This window comes from Festucalex cinctus, chromosome 9 (assembly GCF_051991245.1).
Source record: "Festucalex cinctus isolate MCC-2025b chromosome 9, RoL_Fcin_1.0, whole genome shotgun sequence".
Classification (NCBI taxonomy): Eukaryota; Metazoa; Chordata; class Actinopteri; order Syngnathiformes; family Syngnathidae; genus Festucalex; species Festucalex cinctus.
Window position 1 is genome coordinate 19,743,387 of NC_135419.1, and position 11,999 is coordinate 19,755,385.

Consider the following 11,999-nt stretch of genomic DNA (forward strand, 5'->3'; position numbering starts at 1 on the left):
TTACATGTGCGAGCCTCAGTGTAGTACCATGTTGTGCCACAACACACGGGGCAGCATTGAGCTCTACCAGAATAGATGCAGCGTAATTAAGCGTAAGAAGAAGACACCATTTTCGTATCACGTTTTTGCATTGAAAGATTAAAGTAGCAGAAGTTTGACGGTTTAGAATGACCAATAACATCAATACAATGCTAATTTTCATTCTCCGTTTTTCGCATTACCTGCTAGCATTATGCTATCAGACTTTCATAGATGAAATTATGTTTTGGTTTAAAATGTTGGTCCTTAACTCATTCACTGCCTTGGACGAGTCAGTTCGTTAAAGTGAAAAATAGCGCCCCCTGCCTTCGACGAGTTAATTCGTCAATCCCTTTTTTTAATGGCAAGCTGTGGATAAAGGTCTGGTGCATCAGATGTGTGATTTTCAAGGTTGTAGCCTATTTACTTCCACCACTAGATGGCAGCACTGCCTTGGGAGTGAGCTTATCCAACGTGACGCACCAACGGAAGTTGAGGAGTAGTTGTGGAGCGGAGCAGAGCGGAGCATATTAGCATAGCAGAGCATATTAGAATAGCAAATCCAGCATTATGTCTACTTTTAGACAGCTTACACTGGAGAAGAGTTTGTTGAAACCAAAGTCCAGCCAGAAACGTGGAGGATCGTCATCTTTGAACGAAAATGACGATCAAAGAAGGGAAAAGATGACTTTGAGGAGCAAGGTACCACGTGTGCAAACGGAGCCGCATGTTAGTCAGCCGGTGAGCTCACAAGGCAGTCAGGAGGAATCTGTTGCTGCATCCATCGATTCCACTGAATGGACGGACACGTCATGCGACTCATCGGATGAGTATCTGCCCACAAAAACCCCTGACTGGAGCGAAGACTCGGACACATCTCAGAGTAGCGATGACGGTGAGAGCTAACGTGCTAACTCGCTAACTTTTCCTTTACTCGCGATCTCCTCGTCTTTCCGTTACATGCACTTCATTTATTACACTGACGTAAATGTGTTGTGATAATGAGCTAACTTGTGCGATCGTCAAATCCTGTACGAGTTGTGTTTTTCTGTCGATGTGGGTGGGGATAAAAATGTGATACGGAGTACAGCATTGATGCTAGAAGGACTAGTTAGTCTTATTTATTGTTCTTCTTTCAGTGATCGACATCTGTGCATGTATATAAAAAGCTAGACTAAGTCAAGCAATGAGGAGAAAATGAAAATAGTGTAAATCTAAGTGTATGAAAGGGCAGGAAAATGTTTAGGTAAAGGTAAAGAGGAAAAAAAATCCAGGCAGCAGTAAAAATCATATGCTTCTATTATTTACAGAGGGGCCATCCACCAGTCGGGTCTCACAGATTGGCAGAGCAAAGAGAGGTAAAATAAATAAATAAATAAAAAAAATCCGCAAAAAAATATAGCAATAAAACAAAAAGTAATCTTTTGATTCTATGTTTCACAGCAGGTACATCCAGAAATACTGCAGCTGCTTTGGGTGGGGCTAAAAGAGGTAAAAACGTTTTTAGTACAAATCACACCACATCAATAAATAAAAATGTCATGGTATTTATTTTTCTGTAATTTACAGTTGGATCATTGAACCGAAGTGAGGATCAATCCTGGAAGCAGACAAACTGGAGGCCAAAAAGGATTCGCTTCACCGCTAAGCCCGGACCCCAGGGCTCTGCTGCGGAGCTGGAGTCAGACCTGCCGGTCGATTTTCTCGAGCTTTTCATCACCAATGAGCTGCTGCAGCATATTGTTGATGAGACAAATGCCAACGCGCTTGATTCGTTGCAGGAAAACCCCTGTGGACTTCCATACAGTAGAAGTCACGACTGGAGGCCACTTACTGTAGAAGAACTCAAAACCTTCCTTGGCCTAAGTTTCATTACAGGGTTCATCAAGAAACCTGTCTTGGAAGACTACTGGAGTGTAGAGGAGTTTGAGAGCACACCTTTTTTTGGACAAACAATGTCCAGAAATAGATATCAAATTATTTGGAGGTATTTGCACTTCAATGGCACTGCACATGATTCATCAGACAAAATGCACAAGGTCCGCCCAGTCCTGGACTATGTAGTGGCCAAATTCAAAGATCTGTACACGCCAAAACAAAACATTTGTATAGATGAGGGCATGATGATGTGGCGTGGTCGGCTCTCCTTCAAAGTGTACAACCCCCAAAAACCCATCAAATATGGGATTAAATCATATATTCTTTGTGATTCTGAGACTGGCTACTGCTTCAACTTGATGCCATACATTGGTGTATCCCGTACCCTGCCTGACATTGTTTTTACATTACTTGACCGCCTCACAGGTCAGGGATATACCCTGTTTATGGACAATTTTTATAACTCTATTGGCCTCTGTGAGCGTCTTCTTTCAGCAAAGACTAATGTGTGTGGGACACTCCGAAAGAACCGTGGGGAGCCTCAGCTCATAAGAGAGGCAAACAAGACAAGCTTGGGGGCAAATGGCAAGCTTGTCTGTCACAATGACAAGGTGATGGTTGTTGCATGGCAGGACAAGCGGACTGTCAAGATGGTGACAACCTGCCATAAAGACAGAACGCATCCTGTCGAAGTGTGGCAGAAGGGGAACAAGGAAAAAGTCACCATTCTCAAACCGGAATGTGTTGTGGAGTACAATGCTTCAATGAATGGGGTGGACAAACTAGACCAAAACATTGTTTATTACCCCTTCCTCAGGCGCTCTGTCAATTGGTCAATGAAGTTTGTCACTTATCTTTTTCAATTGTGCATGTTCAATGCACATGTTTTATACAGAGTCAAAAACCCACAGAAGCCTGCAACCTTACTTGCGTTTATAAAAAAGGTTGTTGTTTCATGGACCGTGAAAAAGCAAGTTGGACAGGGTGATGAGCAAGCTGTGGGGAAACAAACAAGGGCCCCATACATGAAAGACCCGGAGAGCAGGCTTGATGGGCAAATGGGCAGACATCGGCTGGAGAAGTTGGTGCCCACCAGCAAGAAGTTGGTGCCAACAAGAAGGTGTCGGGTGTGCCAACGAAAAGGCCTAAGGAGGGAGACCACCATGTGGTGTGCATCTTGCCATGTACCCTTGCACCCAGGAAGCTGCTTCACGTCATACCACACCAAAAAACACTACACATCATAGGGGCGATACACATTCTCTCACATGCACACGCACACACACACACCCACACACATTTGTAAATAGTTAAAAGTTCATACAAGCAGTGCGCACCCACATACTCGTGCATATGCACAAAACATGTATATAGTTCAAAATGAATTTCTTTTTTTTTTTTTTGTAAATATTGTAAATAGTTGTATTGTTGTTGTATGTAGTTCAAAATTTTTCCCACTTGTATATGTAGTTCAAAGTTTTTTTGTTTGCTTCATCTGAATTGTCAATAGTTATCAATAAATTTACCATCAAAATACATTTTTCTGTGTTTTTTATGTTGTTGTAACGAAGGAAAGGACTGTTCAGATGTTTGAGATGCTACAAAAGCAGAGAGTATTGGCATCAAAGTCAAAATTTAACTCAAAAGGAACCTTTTCACAAAAAGCTGTTTTTCTCCGTTTTCTAGTCAAAAACAGAAAAATTGGTTAAACTTAGTGTTGTTCTATTGCGAATAACTAGAGAAGGGAGAATGTTAGAAACTTACTTTTTTTTTTAAATGAAAGAAGAGGGTTTAACCTTTCATTTGGTGGGTTCCATGTATATATACCTATAGAACAAAATATTCTGTGGGTCTTCAAAAATGAGTCAAAATCCTCAAAAATGGCTGGCAAGCTGAAGCTCGCTTTTCTGAAAATGGCTGGCAGTGAATGAGTTAAATATACAACTTCTATAATTTTTCTTTTCCTTTATGTGTCAATTCTATAGTAAACATTCACTAAGGGTGTTTGAATGTGTTTAAATATGATTAAAGCATGTGAGAAGAGTCAATTCTAAAAGTTTTATTTTTTAAAATATGGTCTATATTGCTGATTTCTACCTATCAAGTATGTCTGGAATGTATTCTCTGCGATACATAGGTTTCACGGCCGTGTAATTGTCCTGTCATTTGGCACACAGTGCACAGAGCAATAGGCGGACAACTGTATTGGAATTTGGGACACACCTCTCAATTTTTGACGTCAATCATTCTGACATTCTTGGATAAGCGCATGCTTCCAACTCTGTGTGAACAGGCATGGATAAGTTCAATGTGGATGAACTGTAAGAGAGATTGCAAGCCAGACCCTCTTGCAGGACAAACTTCAGTGACCTCACAAATGTTCGTCAAGATAATACAAATATTTCCCACACAAACACTCCCAAATAGTCTTCCCAAAACAACTGGAGCTGTTGTATCTACAAGTTATACAATGAATATTTTTATTTCTTTGTTTACTTCTTGTAGTTATAAAAGGCAGCCGTTCATATACCTCCGCACCGCCATTCCAACGGCAGCGATGTAACGTGACTTTGTATGTAAAAAAGTACTTCAAAAGTCCAATTATTTTACGGACATCCATCATTTTTTGTAATTTTTATTTATTTATTTATTTATTTTATCGAGGTCACGGGTGAGCTACAGGCCAGCTGACTTTGGGCAACCCGGATCTGGTCACCTGAAGTGGCCACCAGCCAATTGTCGCTAACATAATTACATTAACCCTGGTGTGCCTAAAAAAAATAAATAAATAACCCTCTGGTTCAATTTGAGCCAAAAGTTGGTGCCCTCTTGGAAGTGTGATAACTAAATAATTTCTGAATATTTTTTTTTAATTCCAACCCTTCAGTGGCTTCAGACCTATCCATACATGTGAAGTTTTTATTTATTTTAGATGCCCTCTATGAAAAAAAAAAAAGCAATATCGTCCTAAGAGCAAATATAACTGATCTATCTACGGTATATATGAAAAACAAATTCAAATTGGAATATTTGATATGATCAAATTAGGGCTTTGAATATGTTAAATATTTGTATGAAGAACATTTCTTGGCCATATTATGAAACAAATAAATACAGAGTGCCTTCTTACACCACCCAACAAACTAAACGACTGTGCTCTCTTTATAGCCGTATAGATTACGTCAGGGCGTCGTAAACTGAGGACCTTCAACTTGGGTCCACTTAGCGCAAATGAATGGTAGAGTCACGGGAAAACATTACATAAAAACAAACAAACATTCAACTACTGAGAAATACAAAATTAGGAGCACAAGGATTGATAAAATTGCTGTAATTGGCTTGAGTTCAACATGTGGATTTGGGAGGTAGAATGTTGCTTTGTTATTTGTTCAGACTTGCTCACAATGGCAAGAAACTACTAGCGTGAGTTTTCTCTCTACGGCTACGGTCTTGAAGATAAGTTGCCCCCCCTCAATCTCAGGTTATTATCCTCGTTATTGTACTCACCAGAGACGGTATCTCCGATGTGGAGCGGCAGAGCAGTCAAAAGCACGCAAACACGAGACTGGAACCTAGCAGCTGCCTCCAGCAGCCTCAATGAAACCAGAGCCCTGCCTCCCTTGTACACCGTCACGATAATGTTTGGGCGTGCATGTGTGTTGGGTGTGTGTGTGTGCGTCTAAGTGAGGAAGACAGAATATGTGCGCGCTGCACAGGCGGAAGGAATGCAGCGGTGATTCGGTGTAACTAGGCAGAGCGCAGCTCGGGCCGAGAGCAAAGTGTTCCTTCTTGTCAGTGGCCGTAAGTAATGCGTGTGTGTTGGGTGGAGGTCTGCTGATGTTGCACTTTGTCAGGTGAAGTATACTGAATGACTGATTGCAAACAAACATCTGATTTGTGTGTTGTTGTTTTTTTCCACTTGGTACAAGTGATACCTGCTCTTGTAATGGATAGTGTACATGGATCCTGTGACACATACACATGCAGGCAGAAACAAACTCACCTAGATTGTGACCCGTATACGAGGGGGTGGGAAAGTAGGTACAGTAAAACCCTGTTTATCGACAGGGATACGTTCCACGCTCACCCCACAATCTGGGGTGATCTGCAACACATAAAACGTGTAAATAACTTTTTCTTTTTTTTTTTTTTTATCCCCCTCACATTCTTCGAGGACGCATACAATCAATATGGATTTTTTTCCCCCCCAATATGAATCTGTAATATGGTTTAAGTTTGATATCTTTGCCGATTGTATGCAATAGCCAATAAAAGGCAAAAAAAAAAAAGCTTGCAAAATGAGCGGATCAGATATTTGGCTTCGCTGTGACCTCGATTTGCCAGTCGGTGAAAAAATTGCTGACAAACAAAAGCTAAAACTCTGTACTAGCTGCCAGTGTCAGAGGAGTCGAGGAATAAACGGCTTCAATTAATTTTGAGAAACCCTCTTGGAAGCAGAATTGTGTTGTTCTGGCACATTATGTGGAGGGAATGAAAAAAAAAAAAAAGCGCATCCTGGTCATTTTTCAACCCAAATTACCTTGCAAACAAGAGAATGATGATGATCATACCCGCTCCAACTGAGTACCATGAATTTTTTGTTGTCATTTTACATATAGTACATATTAACTTATCAGTATTGTAAATGCGGCATTTCTTTCAATGATATCTCTCCAATAGACAATTTGATACGTATGGAGAGGAAATGATTGAATTGGGTTTGATTCGATGCATCTTTTTACATCAAAACCGATTTTCCGATTCAAACTGTTTATTTTACACCCGTAATAACTATTTAAAAATTCCTCAGTTCAACTTGAATCCCGTTAATGCCTGATGACTTCCCACCAATTCCGCCAGGCTCTGAAAGCACACCAGCGCAAATGTATCACATTTTATTTGCATTCATTGTCTCATTTTTCAAGTTGCAAGTATTTGAATGTTTGCTACACAAAGACGCAAAAAATTTTGAATCTCGGCTTAGAGCCCTCAGCAAGCGGAATGAAGTCATTTCTTTTGACAACAGTTGCTATGCTTCCTTGTAAATTCTCGGAAGGAACCAATATTATGTTTATTTTTACTCGGTTTTCACGGTGATTGATGACTGCAAAAGTGTCTGTCTGATGATGTCAATCTGCAAATAAAGTAAAGGACAGGTCCGAAAATGCCTCGCCTGCTGATTGAGTGGAGTTGGGGTGTACTCAAAAAATCGATACGGCAATATATCGTTGCGGGCCTCATTACAATACGTGTATCGATACGCAGGCGTCAGAATCGATATTGCTCGTTATCTTTAAATAGGCAGTTAACGTTTGCCTTTGCAGCTTACATTGTACTAAAAAAATAAAAACCAGAAGCGTCTTTGAAGTTAATTGACTTCAATTAATGCAAAAAATAGCTCACCAGTGATTGGACACTGTGTCTTGCTAAGAAAAATGAAAACAGAGGAAGAATATCAACATTTATTTACTTATAAACTTAACATGGCACGTTTTTTAATGTAACAATTTTCGTATATTTTGGTTAAAAACGAAATAGAATGTGTTACATGAAAACAATTCTGTTTTTATTTCCCGAAATATTTCAAATAAGCACATTTTAGAGCTGTAATTTCAATACTTTGATATTTTTGCTCATATCGGCTCATGCCTATTAATAAATGTTCCCGGTGTGTTTGTGAAAGCTGCTCCTTGCTGTGCAGTGCGTACACATTTAGAACAGGCATGCCGCTAGGTGGTAAACCAGAAGAGCTGCTAACAAAAATATTTTTGGCAGTCAACATAACAAACATATCCTTTAGGTACACATATGACTGTTTTTATAAAATGCAAGAAAATTAATGTAATATATCGGAATATGTGTCGCCTTGAAGATCAAGTATTGGGAAACATATGTATCGCAATACGTATCGTATCGTGACCCCTGTATCGTGATACGTATTGTATCGTGAGGTTGGCGGCAATACCCAGCCCTAGAGTGGAGGGACAGCTACAGATCATTTTGCTTAAACTAAGCAGTATATTCCTCTTTTCATTGTTGTTTTTCTTGTTTTTCCTAAGCCCCATAGTGGAAATTAACGGTTAGCCATGATAGTAGTTAGCTAGCTTAATTATACCAATTGTAGACATGCTATCTCTCATTACAGAGGTTGTGTCACTCGCAGAAAAACAGCTCATACAAGCTGATGGAAAGTTTCAGCAGTTTTCTAACTCACTTTAAAATCACGGTCTACCTATAAACCAGAAACCTGCTCATGCCTAATTGGAAACAGTTGGAAGCTGCTCCTAAAACCACCAAAAAAGAGGCAATGTCAAATCAAATGCTGTTCTTTCCTACTACAAATGTGTCGGAAGGAGAGTAGGGGGTACGTAGCCAGGAGAAACCCTGGTACGGTTCACACAAACGTCACAACGTTGTCAAACCGCAAGTACAACCATATCAGACTCCATTTACAATATTTCAGACCTAAAAATAGTTTCTGTAAAAGGTTGTTCCATCTTCCTGCTTACACACGTTTTGAGTTCCTCATAAACAGCGTGTAGTTTCTCTCACCTAAGCAAAGGCTGTTTTAAGCCTGGAGCTGTTAGTCTTGCGCCTTAACAAGTAAACACCTTATCCAAATGAAAAAATGCCTCGCAAGTCACCATCATGTGACAGTGTAATCTTTTTTTCCACTGCATGGAAGAGGGAGAATGTTGGCGGTCCGACAATGTCCTTAAGTCTCACGAGGATTACTAGTCTGGGCCCGACCACTAGCTATGATGACAATATTGTATACCAGTGAGTCACATGTCTTGCCACACCCTCTCACAGAACTTCGGTGACACCACACCAGACGAATGATTTCACCCGACCGACCGTCAGACGAGCGATGCGTCAAGTTCCAGATTACCAGCAAAGGAAATTGCACACAACGTAAAGGTGATCAATCCAAGAAGGACATCGGCATAGTTTATTCACGGGACATTTCATTTTCTTCTTCTATCTATATTTGTTAATATTTAGATGATCATAAAACTTACCCTTTTGTTAATCTTTCAAGATCATGGCAGACCATATATCTTCTAAATGGATTTAATTACAAAAGAAAGCCATAAAGTTGTACAATTGGATGCACTTCAAAACATCTCAGATTTATTGTCGCTTATGTCACGACGATTCAGCATGCCAAATTTTGTGTTTTACAATCATCTCTTATCGCAGATCAGCAAATTATTATTATTTCTTTAAGGGGTTATTACAGTTTACAGGCAAGTCTGAATTTAGAGATGCACACCTTCACTATAGTAACATGCCACACCATGTCCAGCAGTTTCACTGTGTATGGTTTGGCTGAACATTTACATATAAAATTATTATTATTACGCGTGTTCTAATCAAGGTTTTATGCTGCTGATATTCTGATACTGATTACCCATGAGTTAAACTGGCCGATACCGATTCCGATCACATAGATTAGCTTCACATTTTTCAGTTTTAGAGTTGCTCATTATTTTAATAATCGATTCATCTGTCAATTATTTTTTATTGATTAATTAATGAATCTGATTAAAACAATATTATATCCAAATTTCCACCCTGATACAAAAACAGGGCATTAATTAAAATTGATCATGTAGAAAATGCACGAATATACAGTATATTATGATCAAGGGATGCTACACTGCACAGAGGCTGATCGGCCGATCACAATCGGTGGCTGACTAATCGGAGCGGCACTAATAATGATCTGTTGTTTAATGAGTCCGTTTTACAGTAAACTGTGCCGCTTATTTAGAGAATTGTGCGAGTGAAAGTGTTTCATTTCTTTAAGTATATATATATATATATATATATATATATATATATATATATATATATCAATAGCAGGCATTCACGGTGTCGGTACCAGATGTGATCAGGCTGCCAGATCGTAACGGGATCGCCTAACGAACACGTCCCGCTACAGGATTGGCTGGAAATTATCCAGTTGACGTCAAACAATGGAAAGAAAATATTAAAGACAGCATTTAAATAACAAAATGTACGGACTGAAATTCTAAAAACGTAAAATAAACCTAAGAACATAACCACAAAATATATTGAATAAATAATAAAATTGATTAAATGAATGATACACAAAATAATTGTCACAGATGTGACAAATATTGTCAGTTTAGATTGTTAATGTGTTCTATTATCACTAAGACTGTTTTTTTTTGTTATTGTGATTGATTTGTGAACAGCTAAAAAAAACAAAAAAACATACCGAAGCAACCTTCGTTAGCGCTGCTGTACTGACGTCACCGGCAAGCGCGAAGGCGCTTCAATCTACTTTTTTTTTTTTTACTCTTAAAGTGTCATGCTTTTATATATTAAAGTTTATTTACATTTTTACAATTTTTGTCCATAAATTTTGTTATTTTGAACAATTTTAAACGGACAATTTCCAGACAATCCTGTAGCGTGACGTCATCTGCAGGCGACCCCGTAGCCCTATCACATTTTACACCGACACCGGGTTTTCACTGCATTTTGAACTTGAACCAACAACCATTGCGGAGTCCAAAAAAGGCGCTATAGTCATATCATAAAGACGGCAGCCATGATGACATATGACATGACTTGTCATCAGAGGTACCCAGACAGGTGCTTCTAGTCACTTTAATTAGGGTTCTTCATGAAAAGTCTTTAGCAACACTATTTTGTCATTAGCCAAATAACTGCGACTGTGATATTCGCACTTGCAAAATGTAATAAAGCCATAAAAGTTACCACAATTGGTCGTACCTGGACACAAAGGCTTCCAAAATGTCAGGCTGAACTTCCATGTCCTGCAGTAAAAGGTTCCTAAAATAAGACGTTTATGGCCCCTGCTTGTTTTATCACCCAGCTCATAAATAACTCACTGTCCCCATGTCAACGGTGGCCTCGAGACGTTAATTCCAATTTCAATGTAAATGACCGAAACGGGTAAACAGTATCGACTGTATCGATCAGCTTCTTTACTTCGTAGCAAAAGCCAAACAAAGTATTTGCAATATTTTCACATCATACATTTGATTATTAAAACCCAGTTGGTGCTCTTTGTCTTTCTTGCATGTTTGTTTACGTACAATAACATACTTCGTTCATGTCAGACCGAAACGCGGCTTACCTGTGAAGGGGTGGTTGGTTGTTGTTTTTTTAAACTCTTCTACCCGGAAATGGCTAACACAAACAAGGACGTCAGTCTGTCTTGTCCACGTGGGGCGAATACGACGAACAAACAAAGAATGTCGACGTCCCCTTGGTGAGTTTTTTGTTTGTTTGTTTGTTTATTGTCTCGTCGTCGGTGAAAAAGTCCCAACTCGCCGCCAGGTGTAGTTGGACGTGCTCGGGAGGAGGAGGAGGAGGAGGAGGGACTTTCTCACGTAACGCGCTTGTGAGGCAAAAAAAAAAAAAAAAAAAAAGAGAGAGAAAGTGAAGGCAGGTGACCGAAACATGAAGGGAGGCCCACGTCTTTACTCTCACTCTCAGTGACACAAACTCAGTGACTCTTCCATGTTTCTATATTATATAATGTTTGATGTTCAATATGTCGTGTTTACCCAATTTAATATAATGCGTGAAATATCCCCATAAAACGCAGTTATTGACACTGTCCGAGATATTAATTAAATAACACGTGCGTTTCCAAAAATAAACTGGCCATTACGTAAGAATTTAGTTTTTATTTAGGTATTTATTGCCATCATAAACAAGTCTAATAACCTTTGAGAATATATCATTCATGAATCATGAATGCCAGTCCTGGTTGTTTTTAGTGCAGATTGAAGAAGATAAATAAGCAGGGTTGGTGAATTCAGGTCCAGAAAGTAAAAACCCCATTGGCTTTAGCCATAGCTGCTTCTTCTTAACTGACAGGTAAACAAGCTTGTCTCCACCTGTTGAGTAGGACTTGGCACCTGTGGCTAAAGCCAAAGTGTTTCAGAGTTTTTACTTTTTATGGACCTGGATTCTTTGACCTTGTAAATCACACATCACTCAACAGGGTAATCACTTGGGATCATTTTCGACAGCAGGGATCGCCAACCTTTTTGAAACTAGAGATACTTAATACTTCTGAAGTAGCACATTTTAAA

At 39.3% G+C, this 11,999-nt stretch overlaps 1 protein-coding gene across 2 annotated transcripts in view; it reads right to left on the reverse strand.

The window, feature by feature from the left end:
- lnx2b (ligand of numb-protein X 2b) overlaps positions 1-11,257 on the reverse strand; it is a 32,855-nt gene extending 21,598 nt beyond the window's left edge. Inside the window, exon 1 of one of the 2 annotated variants that reach the window (XM_077532476.1) lies at positions 11,033-11,257. The gene's annotated coding sequence lies outside the window, so the exon portion shown is untranslated. Of the gene's footprint in view, positions 1-5,403; positions 5,516-11,032 lie in introns of those variants that run through there. The other variant, XM_077532477.1, reaches the window with a different exon arrangement.
- Positions 11,258-11,999: the final 742 nt, after the last annotated feature.